This window comes from Pantherophis guttatus, chromosome 7 (genome assembly GCF_059756535.1).
Source record: "Pantherophis guttatus breed Tessera chromosome 7, ASM5975653v1, whole genome shotgun sequence".
Classification (NCBI taxonomy): domain Eukaryota; kingdom Metazoa; phylum Chordata; class Lepidosauria; order Squamata; family Colubridae; genus Pantherophis; species Pantherophis guttatus.
In genome coordinates, this window is record NC_142069.1 from 51,292,056 (window position 1) to 51,317,817 (window position 25,762).

A 25,762-nucleotide genomic window follows, 5' to 3' on the forward strand; every position below is an offset into this window, starting at 1 on the left:
ACACGAGGTCAATGGCCATCTCCAGAACTTCGATGCCGCAGTGGACCAGGAACAAGGCTCTTCTGCGGTCGTCATCCACATCTCAGATGTTGTTGCCCCTCAGGAACTGGCGAAACCGAATCATGTAGGAAGTCCATTTCTTCTTCCCTGGTTGGAAAGGGGCTAGTGTCAGCAACACGGTTTCTGGTGCTGCCATGCCTCAGGTGACTTCTAATCAGTGACTTCAGCTCAGTGACTAGCTCTTTTGCGGTGTTGGCAGGGTGCCACGAGGTTCGTCGCTTTGGTCCTTGGTACCTTCGTCGCCAGTGTTAGATCAGTGCAGGGAAAGGAAGACGCGACCAGCGTTGGTCCATTCAGTACCTTTATTTCAGCTCTGAATAAAGACGGGTGGCTGTGCTGCCGGAGCTCTTTTATACGCTCTGGCAGACTCAGCCATCCAATGACAGCTGTTTGAATTTCCCGCCGGTGGATTAGCCAATCCCCGGCGGATGTCCTTATAAGGACATAACACCAGCTATCTCTTCCCCCCTCCCTATCCCTCAGTTCCAGTATGAGTCAACACTGAAGCAGAAAAATAAAAAAAATGGCCTCAGTTCAGCCAACTTCAGGGTTGACACCTTTATTGTTTAAAATAGTGAAGTTTGGGAACTACATCATCTTAATCAGGGATCCCTCGACTGTGGCCCACCACCAAGTTGTGGCCTATTCATAACCAGACCATGTGAGCAGCGGCTGGCAGGCATGCAGAAATGATCGCTTCTCCGGTGTTGTACATGTGATAATTTTAGATTTAAGTACTTCTTCTTAGTTTATGTATCTTAGGTCTAACTGTCAGTTTGTATTCAGAAGTACATATTTAACAAGATTTACAAAGATATAGTATCAGAATTAGTAATAGTTTTTAATCTTAAGAATTATAGTACTAGCAGAAATAAATATTTTGTGTTATTCTATTATTTGACTTACTTTGTATTCAAGTCCAACATTTCTGGTTTTGAATATTTTATTCTAATCAAATTTTGGGGCTAATTGTATAATGCTATGCTGTCAATCATTTAAATAAAATATTTGGTTTACCTTAGAAATCCAAAAGGTTTCCTGCAATAGTATTCATTCAATCTTTCATGAAAAACTAAACAATGTTTCTGATAATAGAAAAATATTGACATGACCTGATGGAATTATAGCTCTATTTCAACTTTTAATCAGAATGTTTATGCTGCTTTTTTCTTGAATATCTCATTTGCCAACAGTCATATCAAGGCTAATTATGCATGAACTTTTGACAGAGATTTTGCTAAAATACAAAGCCAATGAGCTATAAACTCACATAATATTTGATGCTAATATCATATGTAATCCACTTAGGTGGGAGCAATTTAATTGGCTGCTCTGAAAAAGTTAACATCTGGTTAGCATTTGAATGGAAAACTATCAAGATGTCAAGGCAGTAGATTATATTTAAGGAAATACTGAAGAATTACTCTGTACTCTTTTGCAGAAAATTACATGAATATATCAATAAGATTGTTAGGGCATGAGCTTTTCTCAAGAGACTTTATTTTTATTACTTTATATCAATGCCTTATGTCTGATACTGTATCTCTATGTATGAATTGGTTTCAGTTTTTAATGACAGTTTTACCAGGAATCACTTAAATGCTCAGAAAGCATTAATCTGAAAATGGTTATAAAGGACATGTTTGTCTTTGTTCTTCAAAAGTTTCTCCTCTTTTATCAATTTAATTGGTCAATGGTGACTTCTCAGTAGACAGGCAGTTAAGTGAAAAGTATTCAAACACAACCAGTCAAAGAAAAAACATAAATTGGATCCCTGTAAGCCAACTTGGCAAACCAACTGTGCTTTTACTCACATCTTGACTAAAACAACAAAAGTCAGCACTTAATGAATTTATATAACATTTTATGTCTTTTTAGACTTCATCTGATGTTATTTTGTCTGCTGGCCCTTTTCAAGATTCCCTAGTTAATAATGTTTTTGTATTGCTAAATACAAAAGCCTAATTTGGCTTTAAACAAGGTCTTTGAATTTTTTATAATAAAGTAATTTACAGATGCTGGTAGTTAAATTAGCACTACAAATGAAACTAAATTGCATAATCACAAATATTAATTTTATGTTACCCTTCAAGATATATAGATACCTTGTGGCATATCTATTGGGAAGAGGCAATAAATGCTAAAACTCTTCAGTTTCTCTGGAAAACAAGGAAAAATCATATCAAGAGATGGCCTCCAGCGGTGACGGGATGGACAAATAACTAGAAATTCACCATAATCTTAGAAAGTTGAATATTCAGAGATTGATAGAAACTAGCACCACTTAAAGCAGTAACCTGAAATACATGGATATGATATGTATATTTCAAAGCCAAAGTTTTAAGAAGGTCCTTCCCTATTCTTCTTACTCTTTCCATAGTTTCTTACATTAATCTTTTTTTAAAATATAATTTTATTTATAGTTTTTTTTCTTTAACATCCATAAGTGCTTAGTGAACAGTGTATTGTCTGGGTCGATGTATTTTATACACAGTACTAATAGCAATAATAATACTATTTAGGTATAAGTACTAATAATCTTTCAACTTCTAACATGTATGTATACATAGCAATTATACTGTATTCTATTATGTAGCAGTATACATAATACTATTTTCCCAATTTCTACTTTCTACCTCTATTTTCTAACCCTTAATGAAGCAATAACCATATTAAGAAGTATTCTATATCTATCCACCATCTCTTGCCCTTTTTAGTATTTCAACTCTTATTGATTTTTTGACAAATTTCCCATGCTCATCCCCATCCCTTGGGATCTTGTATCTCCTTACATCACTCATATTTAGTCTAAGTACTTCATCTGCCTCAACATCTATCTCTTGCTGTTGCATCTCTAGAGCACCCACCAGTAACTCTTTCATCACTTCTGGGAGATCTTTCTCTTTATTCTCTCCTGTATTTAGACCTCTTAAAGATTAATCTACCTGTTCTATTTTAGAAATTATTACTATTTCTTCTGTATCTTTTATCTGTTTGTGTCATTTGTTGATTTATCTCCTCTATTCTTTCTTCAGCTCCTTCTAATTTCTCCTCTACTTTCTGAATTTTTTGTTCATCTTTCTGTATCCTATATCAATTTCATCATCTCCTTGTCATAGCTTCCTGAATACATTGAAGCATCAATAGTATTTCTTTTAGAAATGTATTTGTTTTTCCCTGTTGAGATATTTTGCATTAACTTTATTATTGAAAGGTATTCAATAAACTACCAAGATCCCAATGTCCTAATTGTCCAGAAATACCAGAAAAGTCAATATTACTAAAATTTGATCAGTCCTGGAACTGCTCCTACAAAATTTATAGTCCTCAGAATTTTCCAATTTGAACCCTCTAATTTAACCAAATTTATAAGTCTTGTTTAATTTTTCTACTTTCTTCTTTCGCCTCATAGAATGTTCTACCGGATAGTATTAATAATCCAGAATAGCCCACCAAATTTCCCCAAATCTCATTAATCCACAGAGTCAAGTATTCAGGGTAATTCTTGTTACAGTCCACACTGCCTTAGAAATCATCAAAAGGTTCACCAATTACTTCCAAGCAGCCAAAAAGCAAATAGATATGGAACCAAAATAAAAAGGCCTTCACTATTTCCTTTCTTCTTCTCCTTGTTTTTCTTCTGTTATAAATCCTAATTTTCTTTCCAAGGACTTTTCCCACCATGTAGTATCTCTTTTTCACCAGTACCCAGCACCCTCGCTGGGTTTTGCAGAGCCCCACTATCCCATGTAATATGTTAATATGGCTCTGCACTACATCCTACAACATCTTGAATCTCCAAAGACCTACGCAAGAGTCCTCTTTGTAGACTTTAGTTCAGCATTCAATACCATCATACCAGACATTCTTCTAACTAAACTAAATCAGCTAGTGGTACCTGAACACATTTGTAAGTGGATCACCAGCTTCCTAACAGACAGAAAACAGCAGGTGAAGCTAAGAAAAATCACATCAGATACCTGTACAATTAGCACAGCCCCACCCCCAAGGATGTGTGCTTTCTTCACTTCTCTTCTCTTTATATACCAATGACTGCATCTCAAATAATCTATCTGTTAAACTACTGAAGTTTGCAGATGATACAACATTGATTGGTCTCATTCGAGACAACGATGAATCTGCATACAAATGGGAGGTTAAACAACTAGCCTTGTGGTGCAACAATCTGGAACTGAACACACTCAAAACCATAGAAATGGTACTAGACTTTAGGAGAAACCCTCCCATACTACCACCTCTTACAATGCTAGACAACCCAGTATCAACAGTAGAGACCTTGAAATTTCTAGGTTCTATCATATCTCAAGACCTAAAATGGACACCTAACATCAAAAAGTCATCAAAAAAGCACAACAAAGAATGTTCTTTCTGCGCCAACTCAGGAAGCTCAAACTGCCCAAGGAGCTGCTGATACAGTTCTACAGAGGAATTATTGAGTCTGTCATCTGCACCTCTATAACTGTCTGGTTTGGCTCTGCAACCCAACAAGACAGACACAGACTTCAGAGGATAATTAGAACTGCAGAAAAAACAATTGCTACCAACCTTTGAGGACCTGTATACTGCACAAGTCAAAAAGAGGGCAGTGAAAATATTTACAGACCCTTCGCATCCTGGACATAAATTGTTTCAACTCCTACCTTCAAAACGATGCTATAGACCACTGTACACCAAGACAACTAGATACAAGAACAGTTTCCCAAACGCCATCACTCTGCTAAACAAATAATTCCCTCAAACTGTCAAACTATTCACTAAGGCTGCATTACTATTGCTATTGATCTTCTCATCGCTCCTGTCATCCATTTCATCCCACTTGTGGCTGCATGACTGTAACTTTGTTGCTTATATCCTTGCAATTTATATTTATACTTATTGTTTCCTAGTATGATTTAATTACTTATTGTACCGTATGACTGTCACTGGGTGTTGTGCCTCATGATTCTTGATGAGTGTATCTTGTCTTTTTACATACACCGAGAGCATATGCACCAAAGATAAATTCCTTGTGTGTCCAATCACACTTGGCCAATAAAGAATTCTATTCTATTCTATTCTTAAAACACCTAGGAGGACTTTTATTGGCTAAAGATGAAATGGTCATGGGAGGAGGGCTGGGGTGTGGGGAAACTTTCTGTATCATTTGAACATGGGAAATTTAGTTCTAGCCTGACTTTACTGCAGCCAGCATCTTCTAGTAAAAGAACCTATCACTTTAACCCAATGGAGTTGAGGGTATTTCTATCCTAAGGGATCAGATTGGGGTGGGTCTGGCATTTGCTTTCCCCCCTACTATTTGATAATGCCTATGCTGGCTCTCCATTCTATCCAAAAGTTATATATTTTAAAAGTTTTATATTAAAACTCTTAACTTTACATTAAATGTATACTTATACATTAATGTATAAATGGCTTCTACTGTAGTTCTAGGATCAGCTGGGAAGCCTGATAACAAGGCTTTTAACTTTGTAATGAGTAATGCTGCTGTTTACTGTAATTTAGTAAATACTGTATTATATATACTAAAATATAGTCCAACAAATTAGTCCAGAAAGATAAGAGACTACAATCCTGTTACACTCCTGAAGTACGCAAGGATTATTAAATCATTAGAGCTTTCTCTTAATAGAAATGGACCTAGCTACATGGAGGAATTTGTAGACTTTTTAAAAGTGTAGTTCAGCCGTTTCTAATGGTGGTATAATACTAAAAACATGTGGGTCTCCAGTCCCTGATCTTTTTAGAGCTGTCCAAATATCTTCCTTGAATATCACCTTTGATAAGCTATGTTCATTGCAAGAATTATAGAAAAAAATCCAGCAGTTGCCAAGGGTGAAATATAATCCTTATTTATAATAAAAACCAGATTTAATTTTTGAACCTGCAGCACAGTGAGAATTGTTATGTACTGATTGGCTAGAATCTGCATAAGGTTTCATTGCTGATTGGCTGTCCAGACCGTGGGAGATTTAACCTGCTGTCATTGGCCGGCTGGTCTGCCTGGGGCTCCTTAAAAAGGCGAGCTCCGGCAGCCCAGCTGGCAGAGCGCAGTCACACATTGCTGGAAATAAAAAGGTGCTGAATTCACTAACGACTCTCGCCTGTTGCCTTGCACCGATCTAACACTGGTGACGAAGGACAAAAGGGACCTGAGAACCTCCTCGTGAACCATGCAGCTGTCTTGAAACAAGGACCTTCGACCACCAGCACAAATGGCATCACAAGTATCGCTGGCCCCAGTGATCTTTGACCCGCAGACAGAGGACTGGCACACATACATGGGCCATTTCAGAATGTTCTTGGAGGCCAACGATTACCAGGACAGGCTGGACAACAGGAAGCGAGTGTTATTCCTGACCTACTGCGGCACCAAGATCTACAAAATGGCGCAGATGCTGATCGCCCCAGCAAATGTGGAGACCATCGCCTGGGCCACCCTGCAACATGCCCTGGAAGACCACTACACACCATCCGCTGCCCCCATGGTCAGCCGAAATGAGTTTTATCACTGGCGCCAATGAGAGGGAGAAACCGTCAATGATTTTGTGGCCAGCCTCCAGGAGATTGCTACCAGATGCAAGTTCATAAATCCTGAAGAAATGATGAAGGACCGGATCATCCTGGGGATGAGGGACCTCGCTCTACAAAAGAAATTGTTGATAAGGAGAGGGGTCTCATTCAAGGATGTTGTCGAGGAGGCCAGGGCTGCAGAATCATCAGACAACTCAGCAGCAAACATAAGGAAGACCAGCAGGGTGCACCATACATTCCGGAAGCCTGACTGGTCAACCGAAGTCCCTGAATACGAGGACAACTGGGACAACACAGATAACACCATCCACCACGTGTACCCAGAAAAGCGGCAGAACCCCAGGGACGCGGAGAGCAGGCAGCCACATTGCCCGGACTGCATGGGTTTCCACACAAGGGCGGCTTGCCATTTCCGGGACACAACATGCCGCTGATGCCAAAGAAAGGGCCACATTGCCGAAGCCTGCAAAGTGCCCCAACCCATTCCCTTTCAGCCAAAGCCTATAGCCCCATCAGGAAGACCAGGGAAACCTAGAGCAAGCCAACAACAGAGCAGATGAAGAGAGGACCAATACCAAGCTCCCAGAGAAATCCATCACACAACCGTAGGACACACAGATGCACATGAGCAGGAGAAATACCACGCAGTCGTGACCATTGAAGGGGAACCATGCAAAATGGAGCTGGACACAGGGTCATATTTTACAATAGTATCCTGGCAAACAATCAAGAAGTTGAACCCAGCTACAAGCAGGAAGTTTCTGAAGCCGCCAAATATCCGCCTGAATGACTATCAAGGGAACTGGATAGAGGTACTAGGCAGAATGGAGATCAAAGTAACGTTCCACGAGTTCCAGGGCCGGCTGCCGCTCATGGTCATTGGCAGCCACCGGCCATCACTGCTGGGAGTAGAATGGTTTAAACCCCTGGGCCTAGACATCACCGGACTGCACAGCGTAACCATCCATGAACTGGACCAGCTGTTGGCAGAGTTTGCGGACTTCTTTGACGAGGGCCTAGGTAAATATATGGGGAAACCCATTTCATTTAACCTAGACCCCTATGTAACCCCCATCAGGCTCAGACCCCGTAAGGTACCATTTGCTTTGTGGCCCAAGGTCGAGGAACAATTAGACAAGCTCATTGCCCAGGGAATCCTCGTGCCAACCGACCACGCGGTATGGGAGACTCCCATAGTCACCCCCGTGAAGCCAAATGGGTCCGTCCGCATCTGCATGGATTACAAGTTACACTGAACAAGGCCCTCCAGCAGAGTGCGTACCCAGTGCCCGTGGTGAAACATCTGTTGCATTCCCTAGGAAACAGGAAGATATTTGCCAAGCTGGACCTTGCCCAGGCCTATCAGTAGCTGCCAGTAGACGAAGCCACCACTGAAGCACAAACCATAGTGACTCACAGGGGGGCATTTAAATGTCTATTAGGCACTGGAAAAGTCCTGGGGCTACACTGACCCCAATTTGGGGTCAGTGTAGCCCCAGGACTTTTCCAGTGCCTAATAGAGCGGCTACTGCACGGAATCCCAGGGGTGGTGCCATACTTCAGTGATGTTTTTATATCAAGGGAGTCAATAGGCCAGTTGATGGAACATGTGCATGAAACCTTGGGGAGGTTCCAGAAAAAAGGACACAAAGTGAACCCTAAGAAATGAAAAATTGGTGTAAGGCAGGTAAAGTTCCTGGGCTACCTAATAGATGGATCGGGCATCCACCTGACTGACAGCAAGATGAAAGCCATTAAGAATGCCCCCACCCCAAAGAATAAGGTAGAACTGCAAGCCTTCTTGGGACTGTTAAACTTCTACAGCACATTTTTACAACAGAAGGCCACCATTGCTGAACCGCTCCACAAACTCCTGGGGAAGACGACACCGGGGACCTGGGGACGGAGGGAAGACCAAGCTTTTGCAGCAGTGAAAGACCTCCTCTCATCCAACAGTGTCCTGATCCAATATAACCACATGTTGCCAGTTCGGATCACCTGTGACGCCTCCCCTTTCGGAGTTGGGGCGGTCCTCAGCCACTGCCTACCAGACAGAACGGAAGCACCGATAGCATACTACTCCAACACCCTGTCAGCGGCCGAGTGCAACTACAGCCAAATTGATAAGGAGGCCTTGGCCGTGGTGGCAGGGATCAAGCGGTTCCTTGAGTATACGGTAGGCATTTCGAGATTGTAGCTGACCATAAGCCATAGGACTCCTCACCGGTAACCAACAAACCCCGCCATATATGTCCCTGAGGATGACCAGATGGGCCATTTTCCTCACGGTGTATGACTACGAGCTGATCCACCGCCCTGGCAAAGACATCAGCCATGCCAATGCTCTCAGCCGCTGCCCGCTGCCAGAATTGGTGGAAGACCCTGCACCCACCGCCCAAGGGTTGTTGATAGACATCGACCCGGCCAGCCCAGTGACTGCCAGAGACATCGCTGAACAAACCCAAAAAGACAAAACATTAAGAAAGGTTCTGAACTGGGTGTTGAGGGGGTGGCCACAGGAGAACCTGGGGGAGGAGTTCAAGAGTTACCACAGCAAGCCACAGCCGATGGAATCAATAATTCAGATGAAAGACATTATAGAAGAATATGGTATGGTATCAGGGTTTAGACTGAATCAGAAAAAAACCAAGATGATAGTTAAAAACATGATAGTTGATCAAAAGAAAGAACTTGAAAGGAAGGCAGGCTTTGAAATAGTATCAAAGGTGAGATATCTAGGAGTTCAAGTTGCAGATTCAAATATAAAACTGTTCCCAAACAATTATGAGGTGTTGTGGCGAAAGGTACAAAAGGATTTGGACACTTGGAAAAAACTGCAGCTGTCTTTACTTGGAAGAATAGCAGCAGTTAAAATGAATGTTCTACCTAGATTTTTATTTTTGTTTCAAATGATTCCGGTGCTTAAAAGTGATAAACAGTTGATGGAATGGCAAAAAGGAGTGAATAAGTTTGTTTGGAATGAGAAAAAGCCAAGAGTGAAATTGAAAATTATGCAAGATGTTCGTGAAAGGGGTGGTCTTAAACTTCCAAACCTGCGACTGTACTATGAAGCAGCAGCGTTGACACAAGCAAGCAATTGTTTGGAAGGACAAAGACTGGAATATTGAATATAGAGAGTTATGATCTTGAATTTGGTTGGCATGCATATTTATTCTACGAAAATAAAGTGGATAAAGTATTCAATAGCCATATGCGTAGAAACTTCTTGATGGGAGTATGGAAGAAGCACCGGTTCAAATGGGATTATAAAATACCGTTGTGGTTGGATCTTGGTCATATCATACGGAATATAAATATAAAGTCACTCGGGGGGTTTTTATACAAAGAAGTACTTTTTAATGATGGGGGCAGATGGCAACTAAAGACATTGAATACACTGTTGGAAAAAGGGATTAATTTAACTTGGTTACAGTATAATCAATTTCAACTGAGATGGAGAGAAGATCAAAAAACTGGTTTAATGTTGCATGAAGAAGAATTGGTTAGACAGATAAAAGAGAAAGGCCCAATGCATATCGAGGGTTTATAATGTTTTGTTAGAAAGAGACTCAGAAAATGAATTGGTTAAAGATTGTATGATAAAATGGGCGCAAAATTTTGCAGAACTAGTTATGATGGAAACTTGGGAAAAAATATGGGTTCAGAATGTTAAATTTACGCAGTCACAGAACTTGAGGGAAAATTTTTATAAAATGTTTTATAGGTGGCATTTAGATCCTAAGAAATTGTCATGCATGTATCCTAATGTTCAACCAAAATGTTGGAGATGTGATTGTTTGGATGCTACATATTAACATATATGTGGACTTGCAAGAAATTGAAGGCTTTCTGGATAAAAATTTGGTGGGTTATGCAAAATGTTCTGAGGAAAAAACTCCAATTTTCTTCTCAATTGTTTTTATTGGGTATAGTTAAGGGTTTTTCAATGGGTGAAACAAAATTGATATTGTATATGGTGACAGCGGCTAGGTTACTGATTGGTCAATATTGGAAAAGGGATGTTTTGCCTACTATTGAAGAATGGACTTTGAAGGTGGCCAGTTTTGCAGAAATGGCGAAGATATCAGCATACTTAAAAGACCGGACTCAAGAGACTTATGCATGGGAATGGAAGAAATGGATAGATTATGTGCAGAATAAATACCAAACTAGGAAGTATCAGATAGCTTTTAGTTGAATGTTGTGTAGAAATGTATAGTATATAGGGGGTAGAATAGTTCAATGTTATGTAGAAATGTATTGTACACAGGGGGGAGATTAGAAGGGCGGTAAAGTATGATATAATATGATGTGGATTTGGATTTCACTTTGGGGAAGTCATGGGAGGAGGGGAGGGCTAGGGAGGGTTAGGGAGGGAAAGGGGGGGAATGGGAAAATTTGTATTTGTAAAACTTTTTCAATAAAAAAAAAAAAGAGTTACCACAGCAAGCAAACTGAATGTCAACCATTAAGGGCTGTTTGCTGTAGAGAGAAAGGGTCGTTGTTCCCCAAAAGTTTTGGAGGTGCGCCATGGGCACCCTGCACATGGGCCACCCTGGGATCGTGAGGATGAAGGCGTTAGCCCGGAGCTACATCTGGTGGCCCCAGATGGACAAGGACATTACCAAGTGGGTGGCCACCTGCAAACCCTGCCAGGGGATGCAACCAGCGCCACCAAGGGCACCCATTCATGAATGGGAAGCAGCCAAGAGGCCCTGGTCCCACATACATATTAACTTTGCAAGGCCAGTAGAAGGACAGACGTTCCTGATTGTCATGGACGCATACTCCAAGTGGCTAGAAGTGATCATCATGCAGACAACCACGACAGAAGCCACCATCTGAGCCCTCCGACGGCTGTTTGCCACCCACGGTCTACCCGATGTCCTGGTTTCCAATAACGGCCCACAACTGACAGCCAAGACCATGGAGGCATTCCTCGCAGAGCAAGGGATCCGGCATGTACTCCTCTCTCCTTTCCACCCAGCAAGCAAGAGCGAATGGTGAGACTAACCAAGGAAACCCTCACCCAAATGGGCCCAGGGAATTGGCAGGAAAAAGCCGACCAGATCCTCCTCGCTCAACACATCACCCCCCATGCGACCACCAACAAAAGCCCAGCGGAGTTGCTGATGGGAAGAAGGCTGAGGTTGCAACTTGACCAATACCACCCGGACTACCTTCCTGAAACCACCCTGGACTCCGCACAGCCGACATGGGCATTCAACATACAGGACCGGGTATTTGCACACAACTATGCGGTGTACCCGACCTGGCTGGTGGGCCGAGTCCTGGCTGTCACTGGCCCCAAGTCATACCGCATTGAGCTGGAGGATGGGCGGATCTGGAGGAGGCATATCGACCAACTCAGACATCACCTGGGGGACAACGAGCTGAGGAACCAGGATGACTGGACCACAACCAGAGGGCCAGAGCAACAATAGCAGAACCTGAGGTCTCCACCCCGAGGAGCACGCTCAACTGCCGGCCGGTAAGCAGACAAGCAGGAACCAGGCCTACTCAGTGGCCCAACAGGACGACTACTTGCCAACCAGAGCCGTGACCATTCCTCGGGGATCGAGGGCATCCAGTGGGAAACGACGGTCTCAGAAGCCGAAGGAACCAGGCCGGAACTTGACTCACGGGCCAAGGAGCTCCAGAAGGTTCCTTCCCAGGCAGCCGGAGGAACACCTGACTCGACCGCTACAGCCAAGATCCTGGGGACAAGCGAACTGTGCAGGTTCAGTAGGAAGCCGGTGCGCCCCGCCTACCTAAAGGACTACGTCACATATGTAGGCAGGGGATTGGACACTGTTCATCCTAGGAGGGGAGAGGTGTTATGTACTGATTGGTTAGAATCTACATAAGTTTTCATGCTCGCCACGGATTGGCTAGAATCTGCATAAGGTTTCATGCTCATCACAGATTGGCTAGAATCGGCATAAGGTTTCATGCTCATCGCTGATTGGCTGTCTGGACCATGGGAGATTTAACCTGCTGTCATTGGCTGGCTGGTCTGCCTGGGGCTCCTTAAAAAGGCGAGCTCCGGCAGCCCAGCCGGCAGAGCGCAGTCACACATTGCTGGAAAAAAAAAGGTGCTGAATTCACTAATGACTCTCGCCTGTTGCCTTGCACCGATCTAACAAGAACAGTAGGAGAAGTGGTTACCACATGGATACTGATATTGTATCAGAGGTGTATAGTGTCAGGCTATTTGCTTCGGTCAGACCTGTGCCAAACTACAACTGTCTACAAACTACAACAACACACTCCCATTGTAAAATGAATGCTGAAATCCAAATAATCAGTTTGTTTACATATTCTAAGACCATTAGTATGCAACCTTTTCCACTAGCAATATGTCATGTTTCAATGATCCCATGGATTCCTTTACATATTTCTTTTCCTAAACCATATCACAAAGGACCTTAAAAGCAGAATGCACTAAATCTTGTAATTTACTCATCTGCATTATGATTAAACTTGGATGCAGGATGAATAGAATGCCATTATCGCATGTTCTTCTACAAATTAGCATGTAAAAAACAAAGCTATTGTCAAGGTTCCGACTAATGAACCCAAGCAAATCAGAACTCTGAGACTTGGATCTCCTCAAATCTTTTCTTTATTGAGTACATCACATTGGCACAGCTTCAAAGGAAAACTAACTCTAAATCTTTCCCGCAGTTTCAGTATAATCAAAACAGGAAATAACCCCATCCCCCAAGTGTCACAGGTCACATTGGCCAAGTGGATTAATTGGTAGGCTCTCTCCAAGCATTCCTTCCCCAACCTTATCAACTGTTGCCAGTAGAGATGACCTTCTCACAGGAAAGCTCTCTGTTGTGTCTTTTCCCCCTTCCCCCTCTGTGTGGCAACCGAGGAACAGAAAAATGGCTGCTGCCAGGTTCGGTTCAAAGTTGACAGCTATTTTTAATATAGGTACTAGATAACAATGCATTTTTAAAGACTTTAGATAATTTGGAGCAAAACTCAGGATGTTCTGAGAAACTTCATATTCCAATTAGCTTACAACTTTGCAAATGCTTTTAAAAAAAACTAGCACCTTCCGCCGCACTCTAAAGACCTTTTTATTTCACCAGGCGGGCCTGGCCTAACTTTCTCCCTCTTTTTAAACAATTTTAATAATTTTAATATTTTTTAATATTTTTAATACTCAAAGTTTAAATTTGTTTTAAATTGATTGGGGTTTTAATCTGTCTGGGCCAAACTATTTAATTCGATTTTAATTCTGCTTTTTAAATTTTGTATATATGTATTTTATTGTTGGCTGTTCACTGCCCTGAGTCTTTCGGGAGTAGGGTGGTATATAAATCAAATAAAAATAAAGTAAAGTTTATTAGCTCCACTTTCAGCCTATATTTTTTGACCTTTTCAATTTATGAGTCCAAATGTGCTAAATGCAGCATGTTCTAATATAGCTTATGAGGATTGTTCATAATTCATTTTGAGTCTTTGCAAATACTATCAGCTGCCTGAATCAGGAGGTTTTACTCTACAGCTCAAGCAAGCATATTGAACGGTTATTTTCTCCTCTGTTTCAACCTCTCTCATCCTGATCACCCCAATTCAGTAATTTTCTTGGATTGGAAGCAGTTATCCTTTTAAGCAGTTAGCCTTAAAAATACTAGTACTATTTCCCACTATATGGCAGGATACGTTTTTCACAAATAATTGAAAAAAAAAAAGATGTGATGGTGATCTGGTTAGAAGGGTCACACCATCAATTTGGCTCCCTAGGTGGATGTCCCCTTTCTTCCTTTCAAAAGCTACAGCAATGACCATCTGAGACAGAAGAAGTTTAGTGGTCTTCAACTATATATAATAGCTGCTCCTGCTAAAACCTCCAATCCAAACTTCAGTCCCCCCTGCCCTTACATACACACTATGTATGCACATTTCTTGTTACCCAAGAATGAAAATGTGACAGCATTTAACTTTGTACAAGAAGTTACATATAAACGAATTAAAAAATTCAAACTTAAGCTCAATGGCTTTGCCTAGCATTTTGTTTTTTAAACAATCTGATTTTGACAGCTTGAAAAATTAATAATTCTAATGAAGAAGATGACAGAGAAAGCATAGGTGCACGTTTTTGAATTAGACATCAGAACAGATTTGTTTTTTTTTCTGTGACAGAAATGCCATAGAACCCACATATCCTAGTCTTGCCTAAATAAGGACTAATTTAGTATTGTTCACTCAGAATTAATTAGTAGTAGGGAAATTACAGTTATAAAAGCTAATCTGTTTTGAGATTAGCTTCTCTTACAGTTTAACCTCCTTTCTTTCTTCAATCATGAGGCTGGTAGGATTTTTAAACAATTCATTGCACTGCTGTGTAGTCCTTCTCTTAGTTCTCTTTCTTGCAAGACCTCTTGAAAATTTCTTCTGAGTTTCTCTCAGAGATGTTCTGAGCTTCTTGATGACTGTGGAGGGTCTGTCCAGTAATCCTTTGTGCTGTTCCATAATTGCTCTGAAGCCGATTGGCCTTGGGGGGTGTGTCAAAAAATCAACATGATAGCCATGTCCAAAGCCCTGTTCCTTATTAAATGCCTTGCACATGCTCTATAGCCTTGCTAAAAAAATTACTCACATTCTTAGATCTGAGAAATTCAGTGGGGAATGTTCCCTCCCATTAAAATGTCCTCAGAATGAAATCAATGCATGGCTAAGAGGTTTCACTTTTGATTTCAAACTGGCAGTTTGCAGGCACCTGAGATAAGAATATCATGTGACTATCTGAGGTACTGAAGAAATGTTGAAGGAGGACAATCTTGGATACTGGACATTTGTCCCAGTGAATATTATCACTTAAGCTTTATGTTAGGTGTAACAACACATTGTTTATTTCTTTTTGCCTGTATGACTCTCTTTTAAAATTGCTTTTATCTTGGCTTTATTACACAGCTTGGATGTATATCAGTATAAATAAAAAGGAGAAGGTGGTAGTTGCATCTTCCCACTTATAAAGAAAAACTTTCCTATTTAATCTTGAAACCAGTAGAGTTTCTTACCCAACCAGTGTTTGCATAGAGCAGGGATGTCAAACTCACATCGTCACGGGGTCATCATGTGACATATCATGACTTTTCCCCCGCTTCAATAAACTGGGCGTGGGCTTGGGCAGTGTGTGATGCATCTGGTCTGCAGGCTGCAAGTTTGATACCCCTGGCATAAAGGATCACTGAAAGCCTGTAAAAGGCTGACTTGAACTTTTAAGAAAAACCAGGACAGTTGTGAACAAAACAAATGGATTTACAAATAATTCTATTGCCAAAGAAGTGAGTGTGGTGATGACGGGGGTGGGGGGGGGGACTAGCTTTAGTTATTTTATTTCATCATGACTTGTTTCAATTGTACCACCAGCTCCATGTATTTTTGGTCTATTTTTTGTAATAATGGAGTTGCATTAAAGAATGCAAATGACTAGCTGTCTGCAAGGAGTATAAATCCTTCCATTCCCCACCATCCAGCCAGAGCTGAAGAAGCTTCTTGGATGAGAAGGGAAACATCTTCAAAGAAAAACCAGAAAGTCCAGTTGCCTCTTGAAAAAAGCACCTTTGGGACTACAGGACATGATACTTCAGGACATAATAGGATTAATCCACTACCATTTAGCAGAAGACATTGAGTTCACTACATTGCACAATCTTCTAAGGGCATTTCAGACATTGCATAACCCCCCTAGCAGCATCTCTAAGAGTAAGAGCCTTGGTACTACAGTGGTTTAAAGCACCCTGTTATTAACACAGCTGCCTGCAATTTACTGCTGGTTCGAATCTCTCCAAGGCTCAAGGTTGACTCAGCCTTCCATCCTTTCTAAGGTAGGTTAAATGAGGACCCAGTTTGTGGGGGCAATAAGCTGACTTTGTATAAATATACAAAAGTATGAAGGCTATTGCTTAACGCACTGTAAGCCGCCCTGAGTCTCCGGAGAAGGGCGGCATATAAATCAAATTAAAAAAAAAAATCTCTGAAACTTAGAAAACTCCATCTACTCAAAAAACCAATTGTTCAGCTAGATCCAGAACTGCTTTTGGTCATTCAACTTTCTTTCCAATCAGCCTCCGTTTTTTTTTTTTTATTCCCAGCATAGACCTGAACCAGATGGATTTTCTTTCCAACAAGACAAAATACTATATAATATTACAGATTCGTGAATTGGGGTGGGAGTGGGTGAGAACAGAGCAAAAAGGAAGTACAGTTATAGATGAAATTCACTGACACAAGCTGTGCCAATGGGCTGCTAGCTTACTTGACCTTGAAAGAACATTAGAATAATTCATGACGGCTAGTTATCAATATATCTTAGCTTTGACAGTGTGATTAATAATAGCCAGCCATACCTTTCTCCAACGATAAAAGAAGTCACTTATTTTTGTTTTCCATTCCTTAATCAATACTCTGTGGGTTGAGCATACCTGCACTTTTATTAAAGCTTTTTACTAAAGTGCATTCTCTCTTTAAAGAGCCCTATTGACGACACATACAAAAGAAGGATCCTTGGTGCTCTCTGAGCTTGGTTGTTTTCTTGAAGACGATTCATTACCCAAACTAGGTAACATCATCATTGCTAGGCCTGTGCTAGCACCTTATAAACTAGCACTGATGATGTTACATAGTTTGGGTAATGAAATGTCTGGAAGTAAACACCAAACTCAGAGAGTACCAGGGATCTCTCATTTCAACCCTGAGCTACAAACACTCTCCTTTATTGGTAACACATACAAATATTTTCTTCTTTTCCACAATCCTTTTGACTTCAATCCCCTATGAGTCTATTTTGTCTATAGCACTGTTTCTCAAACTTGGCAACTTTAAGATGAATGGACTTCAGCTGCCAGAATTTCCGTGCTAGCAACATTTCAAGGCAATTTGGAACTCAAGTAAAGATCTGTTGCAACACACTTGCGGTTCTTGGTATCTTTGAATGACTATCTAGGTGAACAAGGAAAATTTGCTGTATCCATGAGGTTCATCTCTTTTATTTGTTGATACCAACAACTACTTACTCCAACATTTAAATCTGGACTTGTTAATAATACAGAGTTTGCATCTATGGCCCTCTAGAAATGTTTTGTACTGGAGTTTCCTGTCTCTCTGCCAACAGAGCGACACTGAATCAATACTGTAGAATCACAAAGCTTTTTCTTTGGTTGTTTGTTTAAATTAAGAGAACATAGCAACTGCTGTTGATACCACCATAATTACACCCTGCTGCAATGTAAAAACAATGGAAGAAGTGGTTCAACAGTGCTATATTTTAAAACAAAGATAATGTCACTTTAAAGCAAAGTTTTAATTTGCTGTGGAAAAAATACCATTGTCTGACATTTAGAAAATGAGAAGCTACAATGTTCTGACAATTTTCCCTTTGACCCACTCTAAACAGTTAGTCTAAATGACTGTCTAATGATATAGGTGACATTGATTCCCTGCATTTACAATGAGAGGCTGCAGATACTTAAGCTAAAAATTTCTCTCCCAGAAATGAAACACAATATAGGGGAAGAGAAGGCAGAGCTGGAGTTAAATGTGCCATCAATTTAGACTCCTTTTATTTCTACAAGAAATCCAAATCCAGCCCTCGTGCCTCTGTGAATACCATTGACCTTTATTGAGTGTCAATTTAAGGCTGACTGTTAGTTGACCAGATTCCTGTGAATAAGCATGAATAAATCTATGCTGCAACTTTATGAATGGTCCTGATTCTTTGTGCCTGACACATAGCTATGACCTTTTATATTTTTGGTGGGAGCCATCCGTAAAAAGAATTGTACTCATTGCACAAATATAGATATTGGTCTGGATCCAGTGAAGTTGTTCTCTTACATTCTGGAAGTGAGCCAAAAGTTTGATATACATTGATATACATATTGTTTCTATTTTCATTACAATAACTGCTTGGTCAGATCTAGCTCTAAAGTTTTGGTAATTTTGTTTAGGTAATACATCCTCTCACTTTGTGATTTAAATTTGTTATCCTTAGCTGTCTGCAAAAGTGAACAGTCCAGACACTTGCACTTTGCTAGGTTAGCACAAATCTCAAAAACATTTAGCAATATGTTGCAGAGCCTGGGTTTTTTCCTACATTTATTTTTCTGTATTGCAGCAGTATGTTTCAGTGTTATATTGATTTCCATTCTGTGGGTTGATTAATGTTTTAGGAAGAAGGCAGGTGCATTAGTGCAAAGCTGAATAGAAATATATATCTGTTTTTCATTTTTTTAAAAAAAACACTGATATTTATTTCATTCTATATATGCACAATAAACTATAGTATAGACTGGTTATCAAAATGGTTTGTAGTCTTCTTCAACAATTTTTATTAAAAGAACAATGAAAAACCAGGACAAGCTAATAAACCAGTGCCCTTTTGGGAATGGAATTAATAGGCTCTTTCTTTAAAAAAAAAAAGAAGAAAAAAAAATAAACTGGTTTCCAGGTTAAGTATTTTCACCTTATAAACTTGCTGCCCGGAATGAACATTCTTCAGTAATTGGTTTTCATGGTAAGAAACTCCTTATTCATTTCTACATAATATGAGAAGGCCAGAACGTTAAGAAAAGTCTGCACCATAGAAGCATTTTTCATTCACATCCCATTGGACCTATTTTTCTCCTAGCTGTGAGGCTCTCTCCTGTTTTAATATCTCAATTTTAAACTTCTGCCCATAACCATCAAATTTCCCTCCCATTTATATGGGAAATCTTTTTATTTTAATTTTTTCCCCCTATAATACCATGCACTGTGATCAGGCCTGAGTTAGCATACTGGTCAATCATTATGGGGGAGAACTATCAAGTTAACATATGGCAAGATGTCAGGGGGGCATGACCTCTTTAAAACAAGCAGCTGCTAGGAGGTAGCTCTCTATGAAAATAAACTGATAGGTCTGTAGTTTCCTGGATCTATTTTTTTTTCTTTTTTGAAAATGGAAACTACAACAGCTCTTTTCCAGTCCTCTGGTAGTTCCTGGGTGCTCCAGGATCTTTGAAAAATATAGTTCAGTGGTTCTGAGACAAGGCCAAAAATAGTTTAAAACTGATTTTTTAAAAAAATGAAGTAGTTTTTCATTTCAAAATCAGGAAATAAAGCACCATATATAAGGTGACCAGACGTCCCGCTTTTGGCGGGACAGTCCCGCTTTTGAGCAATTTGTCCCGCGTCCCGCGGCGTTTTAAAAAAGTCCCGATTTTTCATTCTGCCTCCTGGTTCCCGGCTGCCTCCTGAATCCCCGCTGATGGCTAGAGGGAAAAAACCTGTTTAAACTCTTGCCGCGGGGCTTCAAAGGGCCGCCCTACGTTAATTAGCTCGGCTTCCCCCTCTCAGCTGATTTGCACAGGGCTCTGCTCTTGCTAAATTGCTCAGTTTTTTTTTCCTCTTTGTGCAAACCAAGCTCAAAACGAAACTGAAAGTAAAACAGGCTGTTGGCTTTGCGGTTTGCTTGCAACGTTGGAAAATTAGGCAGCAGATTTATTTTCCTTTTCCTCACCAAAAAAGGTAAGTGCAAACAATGGAAAATTATTTAGGGCAAAAGAGGAGAGTTCAAGATTTTAAAACACAAAAGAAAAAAAAGCTCTTTTTAACTAGGGAATTGTAATAATTGAGATATTATTAATTGTATACTGTGTTGAAAGCAGAAATGGTTAAGTTGTGGTTTGGAGGAATATATGGGGGAAATTATTTGGTTTATTATTATTGGTAAGTATAATTAATTGATTTGTAAGAAATTGGATTGCATGGAAATAATTGGAATATTCATGTTCATATTGATTAATATACAAAAAAGATAGATATAACTAATTGATTTATATTAAAATGTTGAATTTGTATTAAACAACTGTATTACATAATTACATAATTAACCAATGTGAGGATGGATATAAAAATAGATGACAATGGGAAGGGGTATAAAATAGAATAGAAGGGAAAAATTGAATTTGATTAAGATTAGAGATGAGAATGAAGGGTAATATTGTTTTTTTAAAAAAATAGATGAGGAATAAATATGGCAAAAAGGAAATATAGAAATTGTAAATTTAATTGAAATGACTAAACACTGTTTAAATTTGTGAACCAGCCAAATATTCTGTTCAAAGAAAATACATTGTATGTATGTGTGTTTCTAATTATTGCTATTTATTCATATTTGTTCTCTTTTATTCTTTAAAGTTTAACAATTCATTCTTTATCTTAATATCTTTATATTTGTTTGGGGTTGGCTTTCTTCCCTTTCATCTTTTTTATTGAACAGCAATCTTTCTCCTCAAACCTACCACCTCTCTTTTCTTTCCTTCTTACTTTCTCTTGCCCCCCTCTTCTTCTCCTCCCTACTTCCTCTTCCTTTCTCCTTCTCCTCCTCTCTTCCTCCCTCTCTTAACCGTCACTCCTACTCTAATTTCCCTTCCCTTCCTTCATCCCTCTCAATTACTGTATCCTTTTATGCATATGGACTACTCAGAGGGCTGAAAAAGTTATTTTTGACTGGTCCTCGCACTTTTGACCAGTCCTCGAACTTACGACTGTCCTCACATTTTACATTTTTGCCCTATCTTGTCATCATGGTGAAGAGAAGCAGTTGTGAAATGAGTGACATGGTTGTTAAGAATGCTGCATGGGCATAAATATGAGGATGGTCATAAGTGTGAGGACCAGTCAAAAGTGCGAGGACCTGTCAGAAATGACTTTTTTCAGCCCTCTGGTTAGTCCTTTTGTGCATATGGACTACTCAGAGTGCTGAAAAAGTTATTTTTGACTGGTCCTCGCACTTTTGACCAGTCCTCGAACTTACGACTGTCCTCACATTTTACATTTTTGCCCTATCTTGTCATCATGGTGAAGAGAAGCAGTTGTGAAATGAGTGACATGGTTGTTAAGAATGCTGCACGGGCATAAATGTGAGGATGGTCATAAGTGTGAGGACCAGTCAAAAGTGTGAGGACCTGTCAGAAATGACTTTCCAGCCCTCTGAGTAGTCCCTATACACATAGCCATGGCCACCCGGTCACATGACCAGCTAGCCACGCCCACCCAGTCACATGGCCTCCAAGCCACGCCCACACAATAAGCCACGCCCACAATGGTGTCCCTCTTACCAATGTTAAAATCTGTTCACCTTACCCTATACACATAGCCATGGCCACCCGGTCACATGACCAGCTAGCCACACCCACCCAGTCACATGACCAGCTAGCCACGCCCACAAAATAAGCCACGCCCACAATGTCCCTCTTTACCAATGTTAAAATCTGGTCACCTTAACCATATATATAAGTAATAGGTTAATGTTTCATGGCTTAAACATGGCTTAAACATTACGGTGGTCCTCAACTTACAACAGTTCATTTAGTGAACAGTTCAAAGTTACAACAGACTTATGATCACTTTTCACATTTGCAATTGTTACAGCACCATGGTCACATGATCAGAATTTAGATGCTTGGCAACTGTCTCATATTTATGTCAGTTACACTGTCCCGGGGTCATGTGATCCCTTTTTGTGACCTTCTGACAAGTAATGTGGGCAGGCAGGCATGCAAAAGTGGGGCTCTCCTGAATAATCTATTTAAAAGCTTTTTTTAAAAAAACTATTAACATGCATAGAATTGCACCCACAGAAAAAAGAGTGAATGAAAGGAAAAGACTGGACTTGGAGAGAAGAGAAAACTTGGAATTAAAACATTTATTTGGATGCAAAGTTTATTCTGGTGAGTTCTGGTGAGTTCTGTCTACAGCTTCCTTTGTTTTTGCTGAACAAATTATGCATCTTAGCATGGATATAATTAGTTACAGATCTGGTTTTCTTCTTTTTTCTTCTTTTCTTCTTTTTCTTCTACATATTTATAAGGATTACAGTCTTTGCTAACTAAATAATCATGAATGAATTGAATATGATATTTTGTATATATTGAATGTTCTTGAGAAAACTGAGTGATCATTTTAAAAAGTTGAACAATTATCACCGGAAGATTTTAAACCTTTACTGCTTAGACTGTAAACTTTATTGCCCTGATAGTAAATTTTATTTCCCTGGCCTGCAATTATCACTCTACCCTCTTTTGTGGATTACAAATGATCAGAGATTTTTTAAAAATACAATATTTATAATTTTTAAAAATATTTTAAATATGCTTGTGGATTTTTGTGGACTATCTTTATATTATCTATCTATCATCTATCTATCTATCTATCTATCTATCTATCTATCTATCTATCTATCTATCTATCTATCACCTTTTTTACACTAACAAGCTGACATTTCATTTTTTACTCTCAGCTGAAATACTAATTTTTTTTTTTAATTTCAGCTGGGATTTTATTTTCTTTTTCAAATTTTATTCACCGGTCATTTTTTAATACAACTGTAGATTACAAACTATATCAAGAGGGCAATATAAACATTAGCCACAGAAGGGACCAAAAGGAGAACTCAGAACTCCCAGAACTCCTGACAGTGTAAACAATCAATGGAATAGCCTGACTTCAGAGGTATAGGTGTTCTACCACTGGAGGTTTTTGAGAGGAGATTGGACAGCCATGTGTCCAAAATACTATAGGTCCCTTCAACTCTGTTACTCTATTATTCTAAAGACTAACATCTAAGAATAGAAACTTCAGTTCAAATTTTCTTTTTAAAAAATCTTCTAAATTTTGAAAAATCCCTTAATGATATGGCCTGGTGCTCCAACTGAGAGAAAGCACAGCTGAGAGGTGATCCAACTGTGAGGCATCCCAGTGTCCCAGCTGAGAGATGGAGAGGCAGCCCAGCAATCCAGGCTGGCAGCTGAGTGGAAGCAGTGAAGTGCAAAATGAGGCCACTGAACAAAGGTGAAACAGAGCTAGGTGACAGCAGACCAGTGGCTGAAAGCAGCATGTTGGGCAGCAGTTGTGCAGAGTTAAGTTGCAGAGGAGCAGAGTGTCGAGAGTAGCAACTGAGAGCAGTGTGGCAGACCAATTGAGCAGTGGCCATGCAAAGCTAAGAATGACAGCTGGATGGAGTGCCCACAGCAGTAGCTGAGAGCAGTGTGGCAGAGCAGCTCTGCAGCAGTTAAGCACCGAGATCAGCACATTGTACCTGAAAACACCAGCAGTGGCCAGGCAACTGAAGGGCAAGAAGGCAGGGAGGAAAAGGATAAGTACATAACACTTATGGACAGATATGAAAGGGATAAACTTTCAAGGCAGGGTGTAGAGGGTTAAGAGCTTAGCATTTCTTAGAAAAAAGCCTAAGATTTACAACATAAAGAAGTGCATAACACATCATAAAAGGCCAATAACTTTTGTAAATTCTTTATATATGTATGTATGTATGTATGTATGTATATATATATATATATATGTTTTCTCAGGTTTTCGCGGGTGTTTGTATGTAGGTCTTTGGTTATTCGGGTCTTCTCCCACGTAAAATTGGAAGTGTCTTGGCGACATTTCGACGAAGTCTCATTCGTCATCTTCAGGCTGGTGTTCTCGGCTTCGTGCTTCCAGGAGCAATGTGAGATCGCAGCTGTCTCTTCCTTTTAACTGCTAGTGGGGGTGTGAGCTGATTGGGTGGGAACTTGGCTGTGTTCTGATTGGGTGGAGGTGTGTTCTGATTGGTTAGGGGCTTGGCTGTGCTCTGATTGGATGGGGGGTTGGTTGTGCTCTGATTGGCTGGGGGTGTGTTCTGTTTGGGTGGGGGCTTGGTTGTGCTCAGCTTAGTCTGAGTTGCAGGGGGATTTGAGCTGGTGAGCTGCGTTGATGTTGTTTGGCTTCGTGTTTGTGGCCGTGCGAGCTCTTCATGGTGGGTGTCAGTCTGCTTCATGTATGGATTGGAAGGGTTTAAAGTGGCTAATGGTGCAGCTGCGGTCTGGCTTCTGGTCCTTGGTCGTGGCTCATTATCAGTGTGGGCTTGAGTCTGCTTTCTGCGTGGATGTGTGGTGGTGACATCCTGTGTGGCTCTCGTGAGTGTGGGTCTGGTGTCATTCGTCATGTTAGGGACTCGTTTGTCAATAAGGGCGGGTTTCCAAATGGCTGGTAGGCGGGAGGTATCGTCTCGTTTGTTCATGCTGTGTGGGCGTTTTTCTATCTCGATGGCTTCTCTGATTATTCTGTTGTTAAAGTGTTCAGTTTTGGCGATAGTTCTGGTCTTTTTAAAGTCAATATCATGTCCTGTGGCTTTAAGGTGTTGGACCAGGGAAGAAGTTGGTTCCTCTTTTCTGACTGAGTTCTGTGTTCTTCTATGCGTGCACTTATTCGTCTGTTGGTTTGTCCGATGTATGTGGTGGGGCAGGCGGTGCATGGGATTTCATATACTCCTTGATTTTCTAACTCAATTTTGTCTTTGGGGTTCCTTAGGATGGTGGATATTTTTCGGTTTGTGCAGAATGCTGTCTTGATGTTATGTTTGTGGAGGATTTTGCTTATTCTGTCTGTGGTGCCTTTTATGTATGGGAGGAGGGCTTTGCCGTTTTCTTGTTTTCTGTCTTGGATTTTAGTGGGAGTTTCTTTTTGGATTAGGTTGGTGATCTTATTTCTTTGGAATCCATTGGATGTTAGTACGTTAGTGAGAGTGTGTAGTTCGGTTTTTAGGTGTTGTTCGTCAGCTAAGCGTTTTGTTCTGGAAATGAGTGTCTTGGCTACAGAGTTGATCTGGGCAGGGTGGTGGTGTGAGAGTGCGTGCAGATAGCGGTTTGTGTGTGTTTTCTTCTGGTAGATAGTGTGTCCTAGGGAGCCATTGGATTTTCTGTAGACTAAGACATCCAGGAAGGGAAGTTGGTTGTTCGCTTCTGTTTCCATGGTGAACTGTATTTTGGGGTGTAGGCTGTTGAGGTGTGTGAGGAAGTTGTCCAGTTTTTCTTTCCCATGTGGCCAGATTATGAAGGTGTCATCTACATATCTGAGCCAGAGTTTGGGTTTGTGATCAGATTTTTCTAGAGCTTGGGTTTCAAAGTATTCCATATAGAGGTTGGCAATGACAGGTGAGAGGGGTGATCCCATGGGTGCTCCTTCTATTTGTTTGTATTTCTGTCCATTATAGATGAAGTATGTGTTGGATAGGCAGTGGTTGGTCAGATCTAAGATGTGCTTGGGGGGGTTATATTTGTTTTGCATAACTGTCAAGGCTTCTTTGATTGGTACTTGGGTG

At 40.4% G+C, this 25,762-nt stretch overlaps 1 long non-coding RNA gene across 3 annotated transcripts in view; it reads left to right on the forward strand.

Moving 5' to 3' along the window:
• LOC117655697 (uncharacterized) overlaps positions 1-25,762 on the forward strand; it is a 90,597-nt gene that overhangs the window by 32,718 nt on the left and 32,117 nt on the right. The window contains exon 4 of one of the 3 annotated variants that reach the window (XR_009623291.2): positions 22,257-22,346. The exons of the other annotated variants lie outside the window; for them this stretch is intronic. This is a non-coding gene — a long non-coding RNA (uncharacterized LOC117655697). Of the gene's footprint in view, positions 1-22,256; positions 22,347-25,762 lie in introns of those variants that run through there. 3 annotated transcript variants of the gene reach the window in all.